The 26290-nt window shown below is 33.4% G+C and overlaps 1 protein-coding gene across 3 annotated transcripts in view; it reads right to left on the reverse strand.

Moving 5' to 3' along the window:
• The window catches only part of LOC106872004 (GTPase HRas), a 154207-nt gene that overhangs the window by 49438 nt on the left and 78479 nt on the right, over positions 1–26290 (reverse strand). The window lies entirely within an intron of this gene.

A 26290-nucleotide genomic window follows, 5' to 3' on the forward strand; every position in this document is an offset into this window, starting at 1 on the left:
GGAGGGGGGGGGGAGAAAGAGAAAGAGAGAATGTGTGCATGCGCACGTGTTATGCACTCAAGTGCAATATTGTAAAAGCCAGACATTATTCTGTGCTTTGAATACTGCATTCTGATCTTTGAAGATTGTTATTTGCTTTTTGTATTTCCTGTTGTGCATTCTGATACTGAGTCTGGAATTCTCAAATTATGGACAATGAACTTTGTATTCTGACATTTGAACTTTATGATTTGATTTTTACATTTTGCATTTGATATTTGCAGTACTAACTTCACACTTACCACCTGGCATTACATTGTATTTGTGGATTTACAAAACCTCAGTAGTTAAACCTATATTGGGTGGCACAAAGGTACTATATAATTCACGGTGACATTACTGCATGTGGCAAATGAACACTTGATATCAAAGTCTGCATATACTATTCTGAGATGTATATCCTGTAATGCCAGCAGATGGCCAACTTATCACACACTTCTTTCTACCTGCTATTTAATTGTATGCTTCAATTCACCTATCATTACGGTAAGTGGTATATACTGTCCAACAAACTGTCTACAAAACCAAGGGATCCTAAGTAACTTCATTTATTTGGTCCAGCTTTCACAGATTTCTTTTTGTCACTTTCCAAATAACATTTCAATCTTTCTCATAAAAACCATTTGTTTTGAAAGTGCATTAATCTTGTTATAATTTATCTTATATAGTATTGCATTATTAAAAAAGTGATTGTATGTTCAAGGACATGGTATTACCTCTTGAATAACAGTCAACCAAATTGATCCCCCAAAAATTATATTCCACCACACACAATAATTATATAAAATTAAATCAAACAGGTCCAAAGGAATCAAGTTAATTACATGAGGGAATTTTTTCCTCATGATCGATTTTAAGCTAGCTTTTAATATTTAAACCCCAGTTCTACCTATACCCATCCAACATTTTAAGTATATCCCAGGCTGTGTACTTCCTTTTTAAAGATGGTAGACTGTAGTTGGATGGGGTTAGGCAGTTATTTCTAGCAGGTTGATTTGTATGCACTGAATCAAGGTATATTCAACATTAAACTATTCTACCTTTCCTTTCCACCGAAATTATGTGTATAAGTGTTAGAAGTGAGCCCCAACACATCAAGTTGTAACTTTAGCTTTATGTAATAATTGTGTTTATGAACAAATGAACTTCACACTGCATGCAAATAAAACATTATAGATGTTATTTTTGTTCAACTTCAGACCAGCCCTGATTGAACAATCTTATGATCAAAGGTATATCACTCCATTTTTAAGACACAGTCTATATAGGACATTATTCAATGCACCCCACTTTTTTTAAATTTTTTATCAAAGACAAAAATACTACCTTTTGGTATCAATTTACAGCTAGCCAGATTAAGTTATTCAAGAGGAAATACCATGTCCTTGAACATACAATCCCTTTTTTTAATGATGCAATACTATATAGGATAAATTATAACCAGATTAATGTGCTTTCAAAACAGTTTTTACGAGAAAGATTGAAGTGTTATTTGGAAAGTGACAAAAAGAAATTTGTGAAAGCTGGACCAAATAAATGAAGTTACTTAGGATCCAGATAAATGGAGTTGGCCAATATGGAACAAGGAAATGGATATTAAAATGATCATGATGATTGTTTTCATAAACCTAAAGGACATTGTAATTAAGTGAGGTTAGTACAACTGTTAACATTTAACTTCAACAATAGCAAGTGAGTAATTGATGAGAAGTCATGAGCAATGAGAGAATTCTGGATAACCAGTTAGAAAAATGAAACTGAGTAAAATGTCAGTCTAAATCAAATCCCGTACAGATCACAAAAAGACCAGGACCCATATATGGGCAATAGATTTGACCAAGATAGTAGAATCCTAAATTAAAGTCTTCAGAATATTTAGTTTTATCTCTGTTGATTATGAATTTATAGACTTTTCATTCCTATGATGCTTCAGAAAATGCCACAATAATATATTCAGGACAGGTCAATAAGTTGAGATTGACTCACTTGTAATTCCTCTATAAAAACTGGTCTTGTACTTAACCCCTCCACTCATTTAAAAAATAAATTACAAACAAGGAAGGCTGTTTCTTGATTCAGTAATCTCAAAATTGATTTTCCCTTTTATAGATATTTCTAAATCCTCTGTGGCCCATTGGAAGCTCTAATTGGTTATGTTAGATACATTTGGATTGTAAGTGGTATAAACTTGATCTATGTACTGAGATAGCGTCAGTGACATGGAAAGAGAAAAGAGACTTGTCATAGGTGCAGGAGTGGCTGTGTGGTAAGCAGCTTGCTTACCAACTGTTGGTTCTGGGTTCAGTCCCATTGCCTGGCACCTTGGACAAGTGTCTTCTACTATAGCTTCAGGCTGACTAAAGCCTTGAGTGGATTTGGTAGACAGAAACTGAAAGAAGCCTGTCGTATATATATGTTTGTGGATGTCTCCCCAACATTGCTTGACAACCGATGCTGGTGTGCCTCAAGTGAGTGGGGGTGTGGTATTGACACATGTGGCTTTACACCAGGTGTCTTGAAGAGGTCATATATAGCTTCTCCAGCTGGAAAGAGAGAAAAGATGTGGTGAAGTCAGAGCCCCAAAGTACAAGCTGAATATGAGAGAGAATAGGGACAGAGGAACACAAAGGGTGAGTGGGAACTAAGTTTGTGAGAGTGAAAGGAGAGTGCCAGATGGCTAAAGATGGAAAGAGATGGCCTGCATGAATGGGACAAATGAGTAGGGGTATGGTCAGTAATTAATATTAGTTTGGGGTGGGAAGTGAAGGAAATAGGTGTGGGTCAGGGAGGAAGAAGAGGTTTAAGGTGATAGTAATAGGGAGATGTAGCAGGATAAATGATATCATTTACAGCACCTGTGTGAATAGTGCTGTAGTTAGTAGAGTGCTAGACCAGGGGCCTTCCCCGTCTTCATATCCTCAATTACTCCACTCATCATACTGCAGTCAACAGTTAGGTTCACATTAGGAAGAATCTCTTTCTCCCTTGCATTCTCTTCATTTAGTAGCCTTTCATAATAGCAATTCCATGTCTCTTTCTTTTCAGAACCACTAAGTGCAAAAAAACATTATCTTATTCATACACAGATCTCCCCACCACCATCTTGATTTTCTTTGATACACACCCTTGCAATCTGGAATACCTCATGCTTCTTCTCACCACATTGCAGAACATAGGCAAACCTCTTTCTGCTTCCCTCCTTGCTAAATAGACCTGTCGTCTAGCTTCTCTTCTAGCTACATGGTGTAGTTCTCTGCTACCCACTCTTCCTACCAAGACATTCACACATACATACTGAATTCTGGAGAACCACCAAGTTAAAGCAAATGCACACAGCTGATCACTATACCTAACTAGCATTATTTGATTTCACCAGGAGACTAATTAGTATTAAAGCAGAGATAACCATCAAGATTTAATTTTGGTATATACTATTACATAATTGGTGGAGTCCTACCACCATCTTAATAAGAAGTTAATTACAGTTGCATTGTGTACAATAAGGCTAATTATGGCCTGCTATCTGTAAGCAACTGAATTATATCTTCATTATCTACAAATCATTAATTTTCTTTAGAGAACTGACCAACATATCAACACAGAAAAATCTATTTCATTTTAGATTAACAATGTATCTGTCAGTGTATTTTTATAACTCCAAGGAAGAATGTAAAGTCAGTAATCAGTGGAAGATTGTTGCAGTTGGTAAACATTTGGATCATCTTTATGTGACACACGATCAGTACCATGCTAGATTAAATGGTTCGCAGGAAAGAAAGAGAAGTCATTAAAACATTGGATAGAAAGAATGTCATGTAGGGTTTCTTCTGGCTCACTGCATTCTGAATTCAAATTATGTCAACTTTGCCTTTCACACTTCCAGGGTTGTTAATATACCAGCCAAGGATGAGGGTTGTTTCTTCTTTTGTTTAGAATTGATTGCAAGTTAGTGGAGGAATGTTGCCACTTGAGTTTATGTGCCAAAACCTGGCCTTCTATTGACTGGGGCTTTGGCAGAATCTGTAGATGTAGGCATCAACAGGCCAAGAAATGGTTCTAAATACTTTCCATGTTCCCAGTTCAAATCCTGTCAGACACAACCTTATCTTGCATCTCACTGGAGTTGGTAAATAAGTACCAGCTATTGACCATTGCTTTAAACAAAATATATCATCTCATATAAAATTTACTTCATACTTAAATAGAAAACACACATATTGGTATACAGAAGAATGCCTAAACTCTTTAGCAATCCAATTACTCAGATGCATTATTTATTTATTTTATTTATTCATTCATTCATTTATTGTTTTGAATTTATTATGCTTATCTCATAGATTTGAGATTTTGATGATGTCATTGTACATTTTTAGAATGACATTGTAGGGTATGTGTGAGAGACTAGAACTGACCAGTTTCAACATAAAACAGAATATTTGGGCTGGATACAGTCAGTTTAAATGCTAACGGGTTAAACTGAGAGCAAAGAACAAATGAGTGTCAGCCACTTATATTTATAGCTATATGATATCACTTAACAGATTTCCAACAGGCCTATTATTATTTCACACACACACATACACACTCAATTGTCTTTGGATCTTTCCATATTTAAGGTGATGACAAACTAATGGGATCTGTCTCACGGATGTTAACATTTTTTGGTGAAAGATATGCTCACATAATTGTGAAGTATATTCTAATCTTAATATTAATTATACAATTATATAGGACATATTTATGAGTACAAAAAATTTTTTAATATTGTTTAGTAATGTACTGCGATGTAATAATGTTTAGCAAGGTATGCAGATAATTGCACTGGCTCATGCATGTACAAGCAGCTCTGTTTGCATGTAGTGTTTAACTTATGCGCACACAGAAAGTTAAGCAATTTCATTGGCTGAATTATGATTGAGTAGGCCTATGATGGGAGACTTTCAGCTATAACCATTTTTTTTTTTTTTTTTTTTTTTTTTTTTGGGTACATGAGGCATTTTCTTTAAGGTATCCCCATTTTTTGAGAGCATACATCTTCATTATTACCATTTTAACATTCACTTTTTCCCTGTTTGCGCAGAGAAGATGAAATTCGCTGAGGTAGATTTCCTATGACTAGATGCTCTTTCTGTCACCAAGCTTCAAGTGTTTTGTGGTAGACTAGAAACATGACTTTTTGAATTGACAATGTTGCTTGTCTGCAACTACCACATGATGCCATGACAAGACACAAACATACACACGATAGGCTTCTTTCAGTTTCCATCCACTTACAAGGCATTGGTATGCACAAACACACACACGTAGAGGAAGTTTTCTGTTAGAACAAGTTAGCCATATATCTGCATCGAGTTCTTCACCAGGTCACATAATTGATTAGAGATTTATGACTGATCTCAAGTTGTCCATTCAGTTCTCAACACTGTAGATCCATCAGTCTACATAGAATAGCAAGGTAAAATAAATCTATTTTAGAATCTTTCGCTATCAGCTATGATTGGTACTTTAGGTCAGAAATGGTTAAAAGAAAACCAGTAATAGTACAATGGTAAAGCAAAATTCTCACTAGAGACAATACCTTATTAAATACTGGCATAATTACCAACAAATATAGCTTTACATAATAAAATAACATGTCTGCATTAACTACAAATAGCCACTTCTCGTGGGTAAGTTCTTTTTGTCCTTGGATTGAAAGTAGTGTTGTTGATTAGAGCTTATGAAGTATCTTATTACTAGAATACCCTCAAGCAAATTATATGGTTAACAACTAGTTTAGCTGATGTGGTAATGTCATTAACATTTAGTTTTGTGTACAAAGTGCTCAAATAACAGAAAAATAAACATGAAATAGAAATGCAGTTGGAATGTGTCATGTCAATTATCTGTGGTATTATTGCATAATCAAAGTTTTCAAATATGCAATTGGTTGCACCAGTATATAACATCATTCTTCTCTGATATTATATACTCCAGTGCACAACTTTAGGGAAACAAGACAAACTGCAAAAGAATTTTCTGGGTGGACTAATTAGTTTTAAATTCATAAATTTTGTACAACTGAAGAATAGCCCCAAGGAAATAGTAGTAATATTTCTGATCTCTATTCATGAGTTCAAACTCAGCTTCAGTGAGAGAAGAACTGTACCCAAGGCATAACATGTTAATCTACTTGCTTTAATTAAATTCTATTGAAATGAATTAATATCTAGTAAGAGCTAAAAGGATTTTAAAGAGCTATTGCCTCTTGCTCTAGTTTCATGGTGTTAATAAGGGATAAATTTCCTCTGGATAGGATATCAATCAACAATAGGTATTGCTTCCTCTTTGATTTTGGAAAATTAACTGGGAAGGATGCATTGGATAATGTATCAGTATCTGTATTATTGTTGGATAAAAGAGGTGGTGGTCATGGCTGATATGCATTGAATCATAGGTCCGCTTGATCAAAGATGACCCAGAGTTAAATAACTATTAATAAAAAGCTATACTGAAAAAGAATAGTAGAAGAGAGTTAAAAAGTCAGTTGACTGGACCAGAATGAAAAGAATTAAATCTGTAGAAGGCATATAAATAAGCAGGCATGGGGAGCTATTTCAAAACAACCTTTGAAATAAATGAAACTTGACTGAGATTTTTTTTTTTTTTTTTATACTGTGGAAGGAACTAAATTGAATATTTTTGTTGTTGTTGGTGAATACTTAATATTTGAATGACAGCTTTTACTACCAAAATAATAATGTTGATTTCAGAATTGCTGGTGGTTTTAAAGAAAAAGCTATACTGTGTACAGAACTAAATTCAAGATTATTATTATTTTGGTTGAATACTTAATATTTGATTGACAGGTATTACATACAATAACCATCCTCTCCTGTCTATCAAAATAATAATGATACCAGAATTGCTAATTGTTTTAAAGAAAAAGATAATGAAAAAAACAACAAGGAAAAAAGAAAAAACTGTTTAGTCACTGAGAATTTATTCTAACAAAAATCTAGGTCAAAAATCTTTTTTGATATTTATAATAGTCATTATATTTGGCATTCAAAGTTTTACAAAACCTTCCTTTCCAATTTTTTTTTTTCTGGAAAGGGAATGTATAAAAATACAATTTTATTATGTATGGTTTTGTTTCAGAATGTTATTTATCTTGAAACTAAACAGCTATATAATTCAGGCTATTACAAAATTGTGAGAGCAGTGGAAGTGGTGCTATTTTATTGTATTGCAATTTGTTGTCTCACTGGTCTATGCCCATATCCCCATAGACTCAACTTTATTTTCCCTTTAGCCAAGGTTGGTAAACGCAGCATTATCTTATTTCTGGAGGAGTTAGAAGATAAGCCAATTGATTAAACTTAGGTTTCCTATTTATTCATGGCACCTAATATAATACCCATGAGTACTTTCTGAACAGCAGTACCCAGTTGTTCTTTGTATTCTATTGATTCATTTATAGGGTTTAATTGAACTTTAAAAAGACTTATGAAATAATTGAAAAAGCTAGCTTTATCATGAACCTTGTAATGGTATCACCACATTATGGGTGGAATCACTATCACAGTAAAAGAGATGAAATAGTAAGTACAGTTTGTGTAAATGCTTTACAATATAATATATTCAGTGTTGCTCAAGTCCACTGACACCAATTTTTGCCTTTCAACTAAATTTCTGCAATTAATAAAACAGGTACCTATGTAAAATAAGATTATGCACATAGTTGAACAATAAGTTAAAAAGTTATCTTTATCTCTACAAAATAGTGAAACAAATGCATTTCACTGGTATATTTTCAACAAAAAAACAATCCTAAAAGGGATCAATAGTTAGTTTTATTCAAGTTTTTTTTTCATAGAATGCAATTTTAGTTAGATGTCTTATACTGTAAAATCTATAATTTTTTCTATAAAAACAAAAAGTACTATAAAAATTTCCATACCTAAACTGTAGTAATCAGTTTTGTTCTCAACATTCTCAAAATGTCTTAAAGGTAATGTTTAAACAGATAAGCTTGAGAGAAGTGAGGAGGAAGAAAGGATAAATGAATGTTTGTGTGCATGCATGCAAAAATAAAAATTCAAAAAAACAAGAGACTGAAAATTAAATTATTGATCAAACAAAAAGTATTAAATTAGATTTTAGATGCTATGGAATTTATTTAATTGAAAAAAATCATGTCTTCTTTAAACGATGTTGATAATAAAACCATATCTAAAACTGAACTCCATTTATTTTGTAATGGTTGTGGCTGGAGCACTTTTGATCATAGATCTGTTCAATCACAGTTTGCTTGGAGTTAACAAAACCACCAATAACACTGAAGTAAATCAATCCAATCTATTTCAATTTTTACCATTATCCTTTTAATATTCTGATAGAACTTTACTTTTGACAGGGCCCTTCATAATACTTAGCACAGTAGACATAAAGAACAGATACGTTACATACCATACCATATTAGGAGTAAAAACGTATTTTTATATGAAGAAAATAAGCAAATATTTGGTCTTTAACTGAATGCTTTTTCTTATTCTTATCTTTACTCATAAATGTAAGTGGGGCCCATTTTTCACATCAACATTCAAAAACAAGCAGAATAATGCACACTGTGTAATAGGAAAGCAATCAAATTACAATGGTGAGATTTAAATGCACTACCTTGTGATCTACAGTCCAACCTTTTAACTGTTTAACCACTTTTGCTTATTTTGTCCTGGGTAGTTGTGGTAAGTGGAAGGAAATTATCAGTTTATACCATTAATCAGATTTTAGTATTTTTTTCTTTTCTTTTCTTGGACTGGATCAGAAAAGTAGAACACACCCAATAAAATACTGTTGATTATCAAGGAGTGTCTTCCTTTTTCTTATTATTACACATTTAAATATTCCTGACTGTAGTAGACACACAAGTGATATTGAGGGCAGATTATAGTAAAAGTCAAAAGAGGTTGTTGACCCTCTTGTGATTGTGCAATAAGGTAGTGATTGTGTATAGTTTTTTTAAGATTAAAAGAATGCACACTACTCACTCTCATACACTCAAATATTAAATGAAAAAGTAAAATTTGAAACTTGCTTTAATACAGTGGCATAGTCTCTATAATTGTATTTTTAAATAAGATATATTTACAAAAAAAAGTTATACGAGAAATTAAAGATTACCTTCTGGAGGGTGGTAAGATGAACCAGAGAGAAGAGAGAAAGGGGGTGTCATGGTGTGCCAAGTTATACAATTTTATGGTACAAGACATTTCACCTCCCTATCATAGTGAAAATTTATAGAACAAAGTGGCTCTTTAGAGACAAGATTTCAAGAAACTGTTACTGAACAATTGCACTCAATTTTATTGATGCCATGTTAAAAGCACCCAGTACATACTGTAAATGGTTGGCATTAGGAAAAGCATTCAGCTGTAGAAACCGTGCCAAAACAGACAATGAACCCAGACATGCCAGCTCCTGTCACACCATCCAATCCATGCCAGCATGGAAAATAAATGCTAAATGATGATGCAATCTTTATTTAGATTTAAATGTAAATAAATTTGAACAAATTACAAAATTCTTAATTTTATCTTGCAAGAAAAATGCTTCAGCAAAGCTACAACCTGCTTACAGGAATCAGTACTAGTAGGAGTAAAAAGTTTAAAGTTATAGTTGACATATGCAGGGAATATCAACAAGCTAATTTAATATAATTAAGTAGTGAAGGAAGAACAATATTATTTTCACTTTTTTTTAAACATAAGTTTCTATTATATTTGCAGAAATATATTACCAAGTAAGTGTACAAATTGTACATCAGTTAACCATAAGATAATAGAATGACATAAAAGATGACATCAGCAAGAAATGTTAGATAGTGTTAAACATATTTAATGCAAAGAGCATAAAAAAAAAAAAAAACTAGAAATCACTAACCAAGGTTATTAGTGTAGTGAACAAAATAACTGTGACATCCGTAAAAAAAAAAGCAAAAAAAAAAAGTTTAATGATCAATTTTAGGAAAGACAGATGAGACAGTCCAAATTTCAACTAAAAATTGAGTATCTTTAGCAAGTACAGAGAAAACCCTGGACAGGTTTTAGCCTTATTAGACCTCAGCATAGTCTCACCAATATTTGCAAGATCTTGACTAAGTGGATTAATTGATTTTGAGTGATTAAACACTTGTTAGTGTGGTAAAAGAATGACTGGGGAAAATGATGAATTATAAGTTTCTATCCACTCAATGGAAAGAACCCCACTGAGGTATATTGAGTTATATGTGTAAACACATTGATAGTTCATTTGATTTCAATGGAAAACTTTGGAGAACTTGAGCTAATCAACACCCTAGTTCAGGTGTTCTTAATTTTTTTTATCTATGGACTCTTTTGATTACTATTTTATTCAGGTGGACCCCCATAGCCAGTCAATATTTAAAAACTAGTTTTATAGAAACTTCTTTCAAAATTTCTGTTTTGTTTTTCACACTTTCGCTTATGTGGGTTGAACTGTGTAAAATATTAGAGAAAAATACCCAGCTATTTCTTGCAATAAATACCAATACATGCATCTAAAGTAAAATTTTTTCAAGAGCCTCTAAAATACTTTTGCAGATCCCAATTTGTTGCATGGATCCCCAAAAATTTTACATGAACCCTCAGGAGCCATATGGACTCCAGTTGAGAACCCTAGTTGATTGCCAATAAGACTAGATTAACTAAAACGTTAGGCATAACAGAGTATTTGTGAAATATAAAATAATTTAAAAGGAAATTTACTGTGATGTGATGTGAAAATATAAAAAAATAAAAAATAACTATAATGATCTGAAACCAGGACAAGAAATTACAATAGCCAAGTCTCTAGTTGAAGAATCAAAAGTTCACAGCCTATCACTGGTGTTCTGCTGTTTTAGAATCACTTTTGTTCTTCTCATACCTGAGCAGATGAGACAAAACAAGAACTTGGAGCAAGAAACTAGATATTTCAGTTTGGTAACTTGTAGTGCCAATACTAAAACCCTTTATAAAGAAATTAATGGCAAAAGAGACAAAAAAGATAAATGCATCTATAGACTGAAAAAGGACCAATTTGAATTTATTTAGTTCAGTTCAAAAATAAATTAATTATAGATCAAGAATAGTTTAATAAACCACAGAGCAAGATACAGACCTCACCAACCAATCAACTATAAAGAAAATTTGGCTGTAATTCTTGGAGACAGGTCACTTCACTTATTTAATCTGATAAGGTTCTTGAGAAAGGCATGAACATTGCACTATTTTATGTAGCTTCCGTTAAAGGACCTGAAACTTTGTGCTCTGAACAAGGAAGTTACATCAGTGCAAGAATTTTAAGATGTATAAATAAAAAAAAAAGTATATCTAATTTTTTAGAAAGGTATTTTGTAGCTTAGTGATGAATTTCTAACATTTAAAAAAAAAATTTTAGTAAGAAATTACAAATTGACAAAACAATTCTCTTTAAGTTAAAATGGATTAGAAACTTCATTGAAATTTTAATAAAAATTCTACAAAAAATCAAAATTCTAATTGATAAAAACAAAGTTTATATCTTTTTATATTTTACTTGTATCAGTCATTACATCTTGGGGCACTAGCTTGAATTTTTTGTTGACTGAATTGACAAACACATCAACACTGGTTGTCAAGTGACAGGGGAACAAACAAACACACACACAATGGGTTTCTTTCAGTTTCTGTGTACTAAATCCACTCAAGTTTTTGGTTGGCTCGAGGCCACAGAAGACAGCTGCCTAAGGTGCTTTGCAGTGGAACTGAAGCTGGAACTACATGGTTGGGAAGCAAAGCATGCTGTAGCATTGCTTTTATGCTCACCTGATATTGAAGTGCATTAATCATTATGCCATACACAGCCAGGAGATTCAGCAGACAGAGTAAACTATTTGAACCAATATCATTTAAGATAGATTTTCCTGTGATCATAGCCCAGTTGAGTGCTGTTAGATGCTTGTTTACTTTTACTAAATGAATAGATTTTTGATCAATTGAATCTGCATGATCCATTTAACAAACATTTATGTAGTTTTAACATTAACAATTACAGTAAATGCTTCTAAGGTTTATTCTGGGATTGAATGATATGTTGTTATATATATATATCTGAATTGAATATGGATGCACACACAAATCACATCATTTTTGTCTACACTCTCTGTTTGAGCATTCTGTTTTACATTTCTTTAAAATGTATTGGTATTCCTGTTTGGAGCTAAACTTACATTAGATATGTCATTTCACCTATTATACCAATTTAATAAAACTGACAAATAGTTAAATAAGCAAAAAGTTCTAAGGTTTTAAGGTCCTCCACATACCAATTACTTACCAATTATTTACTAAATTCTTCACTATTTTTCAAAATTAATTCTAAGGCAGTGTATTCTAACAGAAATATGGTGACAAAAAAATTAAAACTCTGGTTCCCTGCACAATGATGTTTTTGTTGTTAAAACTGATTCAGGGATGTCAATAACTAGAACTGTATATACTTCAAATCAGAGAAAATTAATTTATTCTATTTATGAAAACAGGAATTTTACACACAACTTCCACATAACCTATTGTGTGTGCATACACACACTTGACTAACATGAAATCGACATTTATGAAATATCAAAAAGCCCCTTGTTCTGTTTCTGTGCAATGAATGAAATTTGAAACAGTTAAAATGCAGCAGTTAGTGGAGCATAGACAACTTTAAATAAAAGTATTGCAGATGTTAAAAACATGAATAGTGTTAACCAATTAAAAAGAAAGCTAGTAAAGCAGAACCTAAATCCTAGACAATATTTTTAGGGCCTTAGGAATGCATAAGCTTTTGTACCAGATGGTTAAAACCAAACCAAGCAGTATTTTTTAAAAAATGAACAAAACGTCAATGATCATACGTCTGAAATTCCAAGGTTAGCTATTATTAATATACACTTTTATTATCCTAATCTTATGTGTTTCAATTGTAGGTCAACAGGTGTATGCATGTGTGGTGGGGATAGTCTGCCATCAAATTTGACAGCTTCACCTCAACCTGGGCCAGCTACCCGAATTGATAGCACCCTGGTAGATAAAGCAATTAAGGATATGAAGTCAGGAAAAGCCCCCCCACCCACAAGCCCATCAGGAAGATGAGTGCAGGGATAGGCTACCAGATAGCAATGATAGAGTAAACAGGGCTTTGAGGACAGGATTGGGGAGTGAGAGGTAAGCATAACGCATGAAGGAAAAGATGCAGGGGACTGTTGAAAGCTTTCTCCAGGTTGCTGAAAGCTAAGTACAATGGCTCACTTTTGGCCAAGTACTTTTCCTACAGCTGTCTCACTAGGAAGATGGCATCTGCAGCACTCTTTCTAGGTACAAAACCAAACTGCATCTCATCTAGTTTAATTCTATTCCTAATCAATTGAGCTATAACCCTCTCAGTAACTTTTATAACCTGGTCTAGCAGTTTGATACCTCTGTAGTTGTTTCTATCTAAGGCATCACCTTTATCCTTGTAGCAGCTAACTATAATACTACCACACCAGTCATTGGGGATGGCACCTTCCTGAATAACCTGATTAATTATATGGGTGACTAGGCTGTATCCTACACCACTGGATATTTTAATCCTTTCGGCAGTGATTTCTGATGGTCCAGAGGCTTTCTCTGTCTTCATATTCTTAATTGCCTTATCTATTAGGCTGCTATCAACTCTTATGGCTGGTCCCACAACTGGTTCGATATTTGAAACACTCCTCCCATTCATTAGAATTCACAAGAGGAAAAAATGCAAGTTAAATTTTAACTTCTATTCTATGAAAGAGACAGTAAAATAGTTATAGAAAAAAAACAAGAAAAAAAACAGAGAGCTAGAAAAATTAGCAGATCCAAATAGTTGAGGGGTGGGGGACTAAATGATTGACAGGGACAGATGTATATGTTTTGCTTTATGGGTATTCAAGTGATTGAAGAGATTAAAGATATAGCATGGTGAATTAAAAAATGAAAAGCAATGTCTTGTGTGTTGTTATTTATAGCTTTGATGTCTATTTGTGGTAAAGATATATATATATATATATATATATATATATATATATAGCAGTCATTACTACAAACAGTCATCAAAACTATAACACACACATATGTGCACATACAAATTTCATTTGATGTAACAATAATTAATTGTATTTCGTCCTGCAACATTCCAAGGCAAAATGAGATTGCAAATGCATAAGGAAACATGAAAGTACAATGAACTTGTAGTTAGTTAGTTGTATGTTCCTTTCTTTGAGGTAAGTTCATAGCCAAGACAACTTTTGGGTCACAACTATAATTTGCAAAGGAGTATAAGTGTAAATTACTATTACCTTGTATAATTGAGTTGCATTTTTGTATTAGTATAGAGAAAGCTACTGGAAACCACTCAATATCAGAGCAGAGACATCAATCTTCTTAATATAGAATACTACAGATTTTAGCCATCATTATATGTAATAGACTTATGTAAACAGTGTCTTTATACATAAAATCTTCATAGACAACAGAAGATTTGGTTTCAGTTCAGTATTGGGGTTTCACCAGTGACTGAGTATCTTTAACTGTCCCTTGTAGACACTGCTTATAAACCCACTGTTACTAAATCTCTAATTTTTCTTTTCCTATCTACAAAACTACTGTACACAAAAACAGAGTGTCCACATCTATGACATACAGTGTTGGCTAAAATCCATAGATATCTTCAATAACACAGAATAATACTGAAATAAAACAATATACAAATAATTTATCATCTTCTTGATCAACACTGTTATTGGAGCCAGACCCTGTTCCAATTCTGGTAATAGGAGGTGCGTGTGTGTGCAATGCCTTAGTGGTTAAGATATTTGGCTCATGATAATAAGGTTGTGAGTTTGATTCCCACATTGTGTCCTTGAGCAAGACACTATTTCATGTTACTCCAGTTCAACCAGCTAACAAAAACGAGTTGTATCTGTCATTGAAAGGACCAGCCTTGTCACATTCTGTCACGCCGAATCTCTACAAGAACTACTTTAAGGGTACATGTGTCTAGAGTTCTCAGTCACTTGCATGTTAATTTCACAAGCAAGTTGGTCTGTTGATTGAATCAACTGGAACACCTGTCATAACTGACAAAGCTACACCAGGCTATTATTTACTTATATTGAGCTCATCATATACAGACATCCAGTACCAGGTGGGTATCTAACTTGATTATGAAAGATCTGCTACATTATTAAATGTGTAGCCTTAGCTTGCAACATTGCTCCAGCAATTCGTTTCTTTCAATTTGCAAGTATTCCAAGTAGATTTCAATTTCCCTGTAATAGAAGAATTTAATTGGCATAGAACACTGCTACCTGAAACTGACATGAGCAATTAACTACTTTCTTTAACATGTGTGGGCAATACTATAATACCATAGTACTAACCCACTCCCATATATATATATATATATATATATACTCACACAATAGTCTATATTTTATATGTGGGTAATAACTATAATATCACTAAATACCAATTAACTCCTAAGACATCCTAATGAAACTAAACTAGGCTTTACTTTTTTTATGCCAAAATCCACTACTATATATTATGATAATTTCTTCAGTTACATACTAAGCTTGAGATAATGATTTGCGGCATTATGATGCACAGAGTTTCCAACCTGGTGAAAAAAAAAAAAGGTTCTGAGGGAAAATTAAAAGAAAAAGTTTTGAATGGACAACTGATAAAGCACGACAAGTTTTAACATGCTTTTAACAAATAGTAATCTTTCAGATGTCTCACATAGTATGGTTCATATGGTCACATCCAATATACTAGTGGCTTTTCATATAGAGTTTAGTTTCCAGTAAGATGTATATGAAGGGAGAAAGGCATTTACTTCAGTGCCCTTATTTGTTGCTACTCTAACTTGATAATACTAATTTCCAACCTATGAGCACAGAGCTTAAAATTTTGGAGGAGAATATCTTTCAATCCAAGTTCTTAGGAAAACAAAAAACAAAGTCGATTTTGGTCGTTGTTGAATGCAAATTGCAAAGGGACCTAATTAAATGCCAGATCATATTTAATGCATTAATGTAATTCAAGTACAAAGCCAGCAATTTGGATGGGAGGGAATTTGTCAATACTAGATTGGTAAGATTAGAACTCAGAATGCAACAAGCCAGAACAAATACCACAAGACGTCTTTCCTATACCCTAGTGATTCTGCCAATCAATAATAATAATAATTTTGGTAAAATGCCAGCAGTTTCAAGGGAGGGGTTAAGTTGATTACATTGACCTCCAGTGTTTAACTGGTATTTATTTTATCAACCTCAACAGGATGAAAGGCAAAGTCGACCCTGGCAGCAGTTGAACTCAGAATGTAAAGATGGATGAAATGTTGCTAAGCATTTCAATTTTTCTAACTTTTGCATGAAGGTAGAAATTTTGAGGGAAGTGGCAAGTTGATTACTGGCCCTTATTTTATTGATTCAAAATAAATGAAAAGCAAAGTTAATCTTAACACAATTTGAACTCAGAATGTAAAGAGCCAAAGGAAATGCTGCTAAGCATTTTTCCTTATGTTAACAATTCTGCCATCTCACTGCCTTGCATGGGAATAATAATTTCTGAAACTGACACAAGGGAATAGTTGCTTAAATCAACTCCCCTGTACTTGACTGGTACTATTTTATCACCCACATAAAGGTGAAATTCCTAACTAAATATCAGAAAACATTTAATATGTCACTCTTCAGTCTACTGTACTTGTGAATAATAATTATAAACAGTATCCCAAGTGCTAACGTGCAGGACAAATCCAAAATTGTTTGCTATTATGAAAGGCATCTCAATGTAGAAATAACTATTTACTGAGCCATTAAAAAAAAACAAAATTCAACAAAAGCTAGTATGAATTAAAATAGTCAAAAATCATTTTATGATTTCAACTTACAATAATTTGCAAAGCTAAACTTTTTAAGAAAGCCAAATACTTGAATTGCTGTCTAATTATAGCATTAGCATGCCTATTTAATAACACATAGTTACAGTCAACAAGGTCAGTATAAATAAGAGCCATTGAAAATGATACAGGCTGCCTAAATTTGTAAAATAACTTTATAATTTGTTCCTTGTAATTTCAAATGTACTGTTTTCTTTAGTCATAAGACCATGCAAGATTGGCTATTGTAAGTATAGTTGTGTTGCATTCTATCTATCTATCTATCTATTTACACATACATGAGAGAGAGAGATAGATAGAGAGAGAGAAGGAGAGGCAGGTAGACAAACAGAAAAAGTTGGTAGAACAATTTTAAGAAAAAGTTGAATTTGAGTTTGGAGTTTCTCATTACAGATCCTCAGGTGTTTGACTTCATAGAAAGTTTTGTTTATATATATATATATATATATATATATATATATATAAAATCATCATTGTTGCTTAACGTCCATTTCCATGCTGGCATGGGTTGGACGGTTTGACTGAGGGCTGGTGAGCCAAGAGGTTGCACCAGGCTCCAATCCAATCTGGCAATGTTTCTACAGCTGGATGCCCTTCCTAACGCCAACCACTCCAACAATGTAGCGGGTGCTTTTTACGTGCCACCGGCATGGGAGCCAATCAGGCGGCACTGGCATCGGCCATACTCAAATGGTGCTTTTTATGTGTCACTGGCATGGGACCAGTCAGGCAGCACTGGCATTGACCACGCTCAAATGGTGTTTTTATATGCTGCCAGTATGGGTACCAATCAGGCGGTACTGTCATCAGCCACGACAACGACTTCACTTGCCTTAACAGGTCTTTGTAAGCGCAGTTTATTGCCCAATGATTGAAACATACTCTTAAATGGGCTGATTATGTTGCACTGGCACAGGCCACAGTTATGGTCTCACTTGCTTTGCCAGGTCTTCTCAAGCACAGCATATCTCCAAAGGTCTCTGTCACCTATCATCGCCTTGGGGAGGCCCAATATTCGATGGTTGTGCTTCAACACCTCATCCCAGGTCTTCCTGGGTCTACCTCTTCCACAGGTTCCCTAGGGTGTGACACTTTACACACAGCTGTCCTCATCCATATGCAACACAAGACCATACCAGCATAGTCGTCTCTCTTGCACATTACATCTGATGCTTCTTAAGTTCAACTCTTCTCTCAGAGCGCTTACACTCCATCATGTATGCACACTGACGTTACACATCCATATATATATACACACACACACACACAAATTGATTGTATCACTGTATATGGAGGGGAAAAAAACTAAATATACACACATATACATACCACATATAACATGCAGTGTTGCACAATTGCTAAGAGCAAGATAATCTACTATAATCCAATATATTAGTGTATATTATTTAATATCTATCTTTCAATCTTAATATATATAAGAAATATAATAATAGAGCTTTTATTACTTTGTGTGTTTTACTTAAAATATAAGTGGATGAGGAAAAAAGTCTAGCAGCCCAATACCAACATTACATGCAACTGTAATGTGATTTTGGTGAATAAAGTGTGCAGTTAACATGGGGTTTAGTAGTACAAGGAAAAAAGATATACAGAGAAAAATAGAGATACAGAGGGACTAGTGTGCTTATGCTTATGGTTCCTGTTAGAAAAAAGTAAATAGTTAATACATGTTTGTGAGTATGTGTGAACTCACTTGAATAATTAAAACATTAAAAATCATCTGGTTGACAGATGAAACCTATGGTATAGGGTTTAATAGTCTAGCTGCTATACACACATTCACTACACCTTAACGGGCAACTGAATCATGTATTGTGATGAGGGAATGCCAGCATGTTGGAAACCATCTCTCTAAATGGCTTAGCAACAAATAAATTTGTATTGCAGAACTCTCCATCACCACAAGCTTAAAACCAACACCTTATAGCAAGTATACCTGCACATGTGCATGCATAAATACACAATATTGTTTGCAAATGTATTGCTCGACTTGATATCATTTTCCATTTTAGATCTGGGTGTGAGAACTAAATATAATGGTGAGAGCTTCTCAGTTTATCAACACAGTTAATTCATTCCCTAAATCAGTTGCATGTAAGAGGGCAGAGGAAGGTAAAAATGAAATCAATTACTCTTTATGAACCCATTGAATATTTCTATACACATGCATGGCTGATTAAACAGTACCAGTTAAGTACAGTGGTGGAGTTGATTTAAACTACTATTCCTTTGTGTTCATATCAGAAATTATTAGTGGCTAAAATGTTGTTAGAGCATCAAAAACATGCTTTGTAGCATTTGTTCCAGCTTTTTACATTTTTGAGTTCAAACCTTGTGGATGTTGATTGCCTTTCATACTTTAAAGGTTGATAAAATAAAGTACCAGGTTATGGGTTAGCATTAGGAAGGACATCTGGTTGTAAAAAATTACCTCAATAATACATACAGCTAACCCTTGCTAGAATGGAAAAACAGATAAAATTAAATAAATGAAACCAAATGTTTATTTAAGGGTAATATCTTCAAGCAAATTTTAATAACAGAGCATTTACTGATGGGGCAACTCAATACTAAAAGTGGAGTCAAAACTAGCATACAATTTATTTTGATTGGACCTTTTTTTTTTTTACATAAAGGAAAGGAGAGGTAGATGTGGAGGAAGACAATAAAATATATGTATCGATATATCTAAGTTATTCAAAGAGAACTAATTCTATGGAGACTTGGTAAGAATTCCTTGATCTCATTATAGAGGAATGTAGCATAAACAAATTTAATGCTCTTTGTTTTCAGTTTTGTCACATTGCTAATACCATTCAGAGAGAGAGAGAGAGAGAGAGAGAGAGAGAGAGAGAGAAAGAGAGAGAGAGAGAACACAAAACATACTTCCTCAAATCATGCATGATTTTTCAACCCAAATTAGAATTTTCAACAAGTTTAATTCATCAGACTGTCTTCTAAGCTTATGCTTACGAACAGAAAACAAAATGTGAAAAAAAACTGAAGATGGCAGGGTACATGGGAATGATCATCAAGCATGTTTTCTTTAACAAATGTTAAGTAGGCATGCAAAAAACAGCAATTGGCAGCTGCAAAGAAAAAATACAGTTACATACAACACTCATAACTACTGACATAAGTAGGTAAAAATGTTACCATCCATACATTTATACAAACTTATCCACATATGTTAAACTGAATTTAAATTTAACAATATTTGTTTCAATCTAATTTGACATCTATTTCCAGACTAACTTACTGTTTAGCAAGCTGCTAAACAGATAAGTTGCAGATGCAACTAAGTGCAATGTATCTTCCATGACACAAACCATTCACCTGCCAACTCTAGTAAAAATAAATTGGAAATCAACACAGACAGAAGCGAACAGTATCCAGTAAATATATTACAGGAGAAGGCAAATTCTTGATATTTTTAAAACTTCATTTCTGAAATCATTGGAACTTCTTAACTTGTAGTTCTATAAACAGACAAGTAACTGTAAAGACAAACAACTGGACTAGCAACAATACGTTGACACAAGCAAACGGACTGGTAATCTACAAGAGACATAGCAACTGCACTGACAACCCTATACAGATCACTAACTGTTCATACACAGAGGTAAATAACTGGATTGGTAATAGTTTAATCATTTGACAGGCAACTATACAAAACATGACTGGATTGGCACCTAAACACAAACAGAAGCAACTAGACTAGCAACTAGTTGGAGGTAAAGATAAATGAAATGGCCACCACAGTTAAATTAGAAGCAACTCAACCAGCTGCTATATAAGCATATAATATCACTACCGTATATTAGAGTGGTAACCAAATTATTAGGTTCCAATCAGCCTAAAATACCTTTGTACACAGTCTGTTTTACTATGAGGTAAAGTATCAGATTTGTTTACTTTTATGTCATTTTTTTCAAATAAATCCACTCGACCTGCTAAAACAGTAACAAGAAAGCACAACATACAAATAACTTGAGTGGAAGACAACTACAGCACACAAAAATAGTTTCCATAACTTTTGGATAAAACATGAGCACCCCATCACTCATTTAAATTTGTCTTGAACAAACAATGGCTTCTAATTTATGTATAAAGCCAGCAATTTTGAGTGGAGGAGGAGTGACACCATTGGCCCAGGAGGGACAAAAGGTAAAGTTTACCATGGCAGGATTTGAACTTAGAATGTAAAAGAGCTAGAAAGAATGCTGCAAAGCATTTTTTTTTTTCAGACACTATAATGATTATGTCAATCTGCTGCAATAATGATATGTCAGACTCAACTAAACTGTAAAGGAAATTCAAGTTCAACAATTAATAAAATATGTCAATTACAAAGTATTGTCATTGTTTACAATGGTAAGCTGTACCTTCCAAAAGTGCCTATTTTCAGCTAGGTGTACTTTTAGAGTTATAATTACAGAGAATTGCCAAAGATACATCAACAATGCCATTGTGGAATGGGAACAATTGACTTTCCAGTCAGAGTTATTGATTTGTCAATATAGCTGGCTTACTGCAAGTTTCAACACACAAACTAAAAAGACAGTTAATTTTTAAAAGTTGGAGTAATTAACTTCAATATAAAAAAAATGAAATTCTGTTAAAATTTGGGTTGCTTAATCATTCCTGCTGTTTGAAGAAGTTATCTTAGTTATTCTTCTCCAAAATTTGGAATGATGTTTTTTTGTAATTTTAGAAAGCAGAAAAGCGAGTTCCTTTAGAATGTCATTGACATAACAAATAAAATTCACAGCCACAGCTCACCAGAACTGGACTGATGAAGTACAAGGCATTCTCTCTCTCTCTCTCTCTCTCTCCATGTGTGTGTGTGTAATCAGTCGAAAGCTACAACAATGCAAAGAATTACATTGTGATCAACAGTGTGCAACAACATTCAATAGTGTGGTCAATACAGTTATATACACACATATATGCATTATATCTTAGTTACATCACTATATCGCAACTGTATATTGTGTGCATATCTGTATGTATATGTATGTTTTAAAGACAAGATTGTTCATGGAGATGATAACACTGGCAATATCAATGTGTACAGATGAACTAAAAAAAGTTTAAAGTAAGGGAAACCAGCACTGAAGACAAACTACAGTGTGGAGACATGAACTGCAACCACTGACACAAATTATCAGAGTGGACATTAATTTGCATGAGCAGATAAGTTACAATTCATGAGCTTGTACAAGTATATTGTGGTCACAATCCATTATAGAAGATGGAAGACCTTGGATATCAGAAAGTGTATGCAAAGTGGGTACCTTGACAGTTGATATTCAATTTGAAGGAGATAAGAATGAAAGTCTGCTTTGATTTACTGGAAGTGTTTGAAGCTAATGAAGACACTTTTTTCTTTTTTGATCTGGTGATGGGGAATGAAACATGAATGTATCTTTATGATCCAGAAAGAGACAAAGGAAATGAAACAATGTATCTTTATGATTATGATGTCATACCTCTTCTCCAAAGCCTAAGAATTCAAGAGCTAGTAACTGAGACAAAGTAATAATTTTTTTTTATGGAAAGGTGAAAATGGTATCATTCTCCTTGATTTTTGTGGCTAGACTGTGACAACCAAGCATTACACTGAAATGCTCAAAAAGCTTAGGAGCTATTAGAAAGAGATCAAACAAAAAAATGGAAAATAATTCATATTCATCATGAGCATGTGTAATCATAACTGGCAACAAATTAGGCAACCAGCAGCAAATTGGGCCTATCAGTGGTGTCCCATCTACCATACAGCCTGGATTTGGCACCATCTGACTAGTTCAGTTTATTGAAAGTTGTCAGGAGTCAATTTGATGACACAGAGGAAATGAAAGTGGAACAGAAATGGGGTACCATAGCACACCTGAATTTTTTTGAAGAGGATTTTAAAGTTGGGTGTAAATCATCATTGTGATGAAGATTATGCTGAATAGTACCTCTCTATAAAGAAGTTATGCTACTAACATGTGCAATTTAAACAAACAATGTCAGTTAATAATAAAGTTACGCTCACTTTTGCATTACTTTCAGGACAACCCTTGTTGTAGGTTGGTGGCTTTTCTAATTTAAAATACGTTTTATCAACTAATCCTATTTCAGATTTAGTTGGGTTAATCAATCTGTAAGGGTTAGATATAAAATTATTTTTATGGATCTTTAATACTTTTTATACCTGGTGCTTGACTAAGTCTTCTAGTTTGTTGCCCAGCTTTCGAATATATAAACTTGTTTTCATAAAGAAACAAATGAACCTTGTATCAATAGATAAATCTAATGCTCTGAGTTGTAGATATTTTACTTCATTCATATCATCAATGTTCATAAGAAATGGCGTAACTACCACACATTCCATTACATTCTGAGCATCCCTATGAATCTTACACACAGCTTCAGAATCACATAGAAACTCTACACATCATCTAAGCTGTATAAGATTTATGCTTCTTAACAATAGTAACATAGATTTTGTAAGTTACACCTGGCCAAGATAATAGGATATCATTCACATGAATTATTAAGCATGTGTTAAATAAAAACTTAAAATAACTCATCCTAAGTTAATTGCCAATATAAATCCCAAGTAATTAACAATAAAAAATGTTCATTAATTGCTCAGATAAGTAAGTTAATCTTCAATACAATAGCATCTACATTTAACTGAAACAAGCAAGCACACACGAGTTGAAGCTACGCTTCCAGTGAAGTCTACATCCTGGTTTTGTTTCTCAGTGTTTATAATTTCAAACAGTGAATGTTCAACCAAAGATGAATGTCACACATCAGAAGTTGTAAACAAAGTCAATTGATCTTTATTGTTTAATAAAGAATATTCAATAAGATATTCAACAAGGGGAAGAACATCAAGAAATGTCAAACAGTAACTTCCAAATGATTAAAAAAAAAAAAAAAAAAACTTGGTAATTAACAATACAAAATATAATAAAAGTCATTGTTGGCCATTAAGACATATACTCATCTAAGTAGGCAAGTATTGTTCTTTCTCCTTTCAGGACGCTAGAATTGCTAGTTACAGTTGCAGTAAACATTTTAGATGTTCTCAGCAGTTATTATTTCCAAACTTATGATTGTTGTAATTGTACTTGCTTAAGAGAGAGGATAGCATGACTAAAGGTTTGCAGGTTTCAGTGTTATCTAAAACTTTGTGTTCAGGAGTTTGAGATAAATGGCTTGTTGAGACTGTCAGGCTTCCCTGTTAAAAATTAAATGGGGACATTAAAGGAGTACTTTAATTATATTTTTAAATCACCACCCAAGCACAAAAATCTGGTCACCAAAGCAAGTTCTTCTATAATCTTGTTTGCTTGAATTAAGTGCAACTTAGTAGTTTTCCATATCTTCCTATTGTAACATTCATATTGTCCATTTGGTAATTTATGGCGCTGAGTTGTTCTTTCTACTTAAAAATTCCAAACCCAGGCTTTCAAATTGAGTGCCATGGTTACTATGAACAAATCTTGGAGCTCTGAACCAAGTGAATAATGAGTAGAAGCTTTTAATGAGAGCTTGAAGTTTTCTTTTTGTAAAACAAATACAATACATAAACTCATTAGCTACAGTCACTCATTATAGTAATTGATTTTGGTCCTACAATATCAAGGGACAGTTGCTGCAGGGTTTTGTTGATTGTATAAGCTAGCAAGTTGAAACTCTTGAAGTAAGGTTTTAATGTCACACACATATATCATACAATCTAATTTCATCTGTAATGTATTTTTGTAACAAGATTACTAGAATTGACACTTCATAGAAGCCAATTTGTGTACTTAACCCCTTAGCATTCAGATTACTGTCAAGTGTGATGCTTATTTATTCAAATTCATCATTATCATTTAACGTATATTTTCCATGCTGGCATGGGTTGGATGGTTTGACACAAAGCTGTCCAGACTTCAACTGTCTGTTGTGGCATGGTTTCTATGGCTAGATGCCCTTCCTAATACCAACTACTTTATAGAGTGTGCCAGGTGCTTTTCACGTGCCACCAGCATGGGTGCATTCATGTTGCACCAGCATGAGTGAATTTTATATGGCACTAGCACCCGTAATGGACAAGCCTGTATGTATGGAGACAGCAATTTTACTTAGCTTGGTGCATCACCTCAACTCCCAGTTCCTTGTCATTTCCTCAGCGAGGCCTAGCATCCAAAGATCCTTTCTTGCCACTTTGTCCGTCTTCTTGGGCCTACCCCTTCCATAGGTCCCTTCACAATTACAACTTGTTACTATTCTGCTAAAAGCTAACACTATTTGTAATTTCAGAAATCTTGTATCAATTGGAATAATTCACTATTAGCTTCGAAAGCAGTAAAATGTTCCTCTTGAGGAGTAAACTGCACTTAATATGCTGAATGAAGGTCAACCATACTGAAATTATGATTTCTGTAACTTAGGTTTAAAACATTACTAATAAATGGGATAGGAAATGTACCTAGCTGGGTATATCTGTTAATAGTAGATACATAGCCAAACACTTTTTGCCACAACTTTTGCTGACTACGACAACTTGAGAACACCATGACTCTGAAGATATAAATATTCCCTCATCCAGTAGTTTATTAATTTCAACTTTGTGGTCTTCAAAAGAACGAGTCTAAGTGAAGCAAAATTATTACTTTTACTAAAATTCCCAAGCTTGAGATAATGAATAATCAGACTTTTAAATGTTTGTTAAATATATTAACTTTCAGATTAATACATGCAATATAATTAAAGGTGGAAGTTTATCTTTAAATTTAAGTTGAAGTGACTGTAGTTGTGATAATGCAGAAATTCCAAAAATGGCAGAATCAGATATTCCATAGACAACAGAAACTTTAGTTACTAGGAAACAATTTATTTCACTATTTTGAATGGCTTTTGATAGAATGATACTTTTTTAAAACTTTTGGTTTCCAAAATATCCTTGCAAAATGTTCCATTATCTTACATTGTTTATCAGTTAGCAGGAAATTCTCTACGGCCATGTAAGGTAAGATCTATCCTAAAAACAAGTTTTAGACTAAAAGTTAATTTCCCAACAGCAACATAAGAATTATAATGTCTTAACCCTTTCATTACTATATTTCTGACCAAAATACACCCCTCGTGAGTTTCAATTAAATTCTAAAATAATCATGAATTTAGACTAGTCTCATTAAACACCTTAACTTTTTTTATTTATCAACATATTAATGTGATATTTGGAACATAATTA

This window comes from Octopus bimaculoides, chromosome 3 (genome assembly GCF_001194135.2).
Source record: "Octopus bimaculoides isolate UCB-OBI-ISO-001 chromosome 3, ASM119413v2, whole genome shotgun sequence".
Lineage (NCBI taxonomy): Eukaryota > Metazoa > Mollusca > Cephalopoda > Octopoda > Octopodidae > Octopus > Octopus bimaculoides.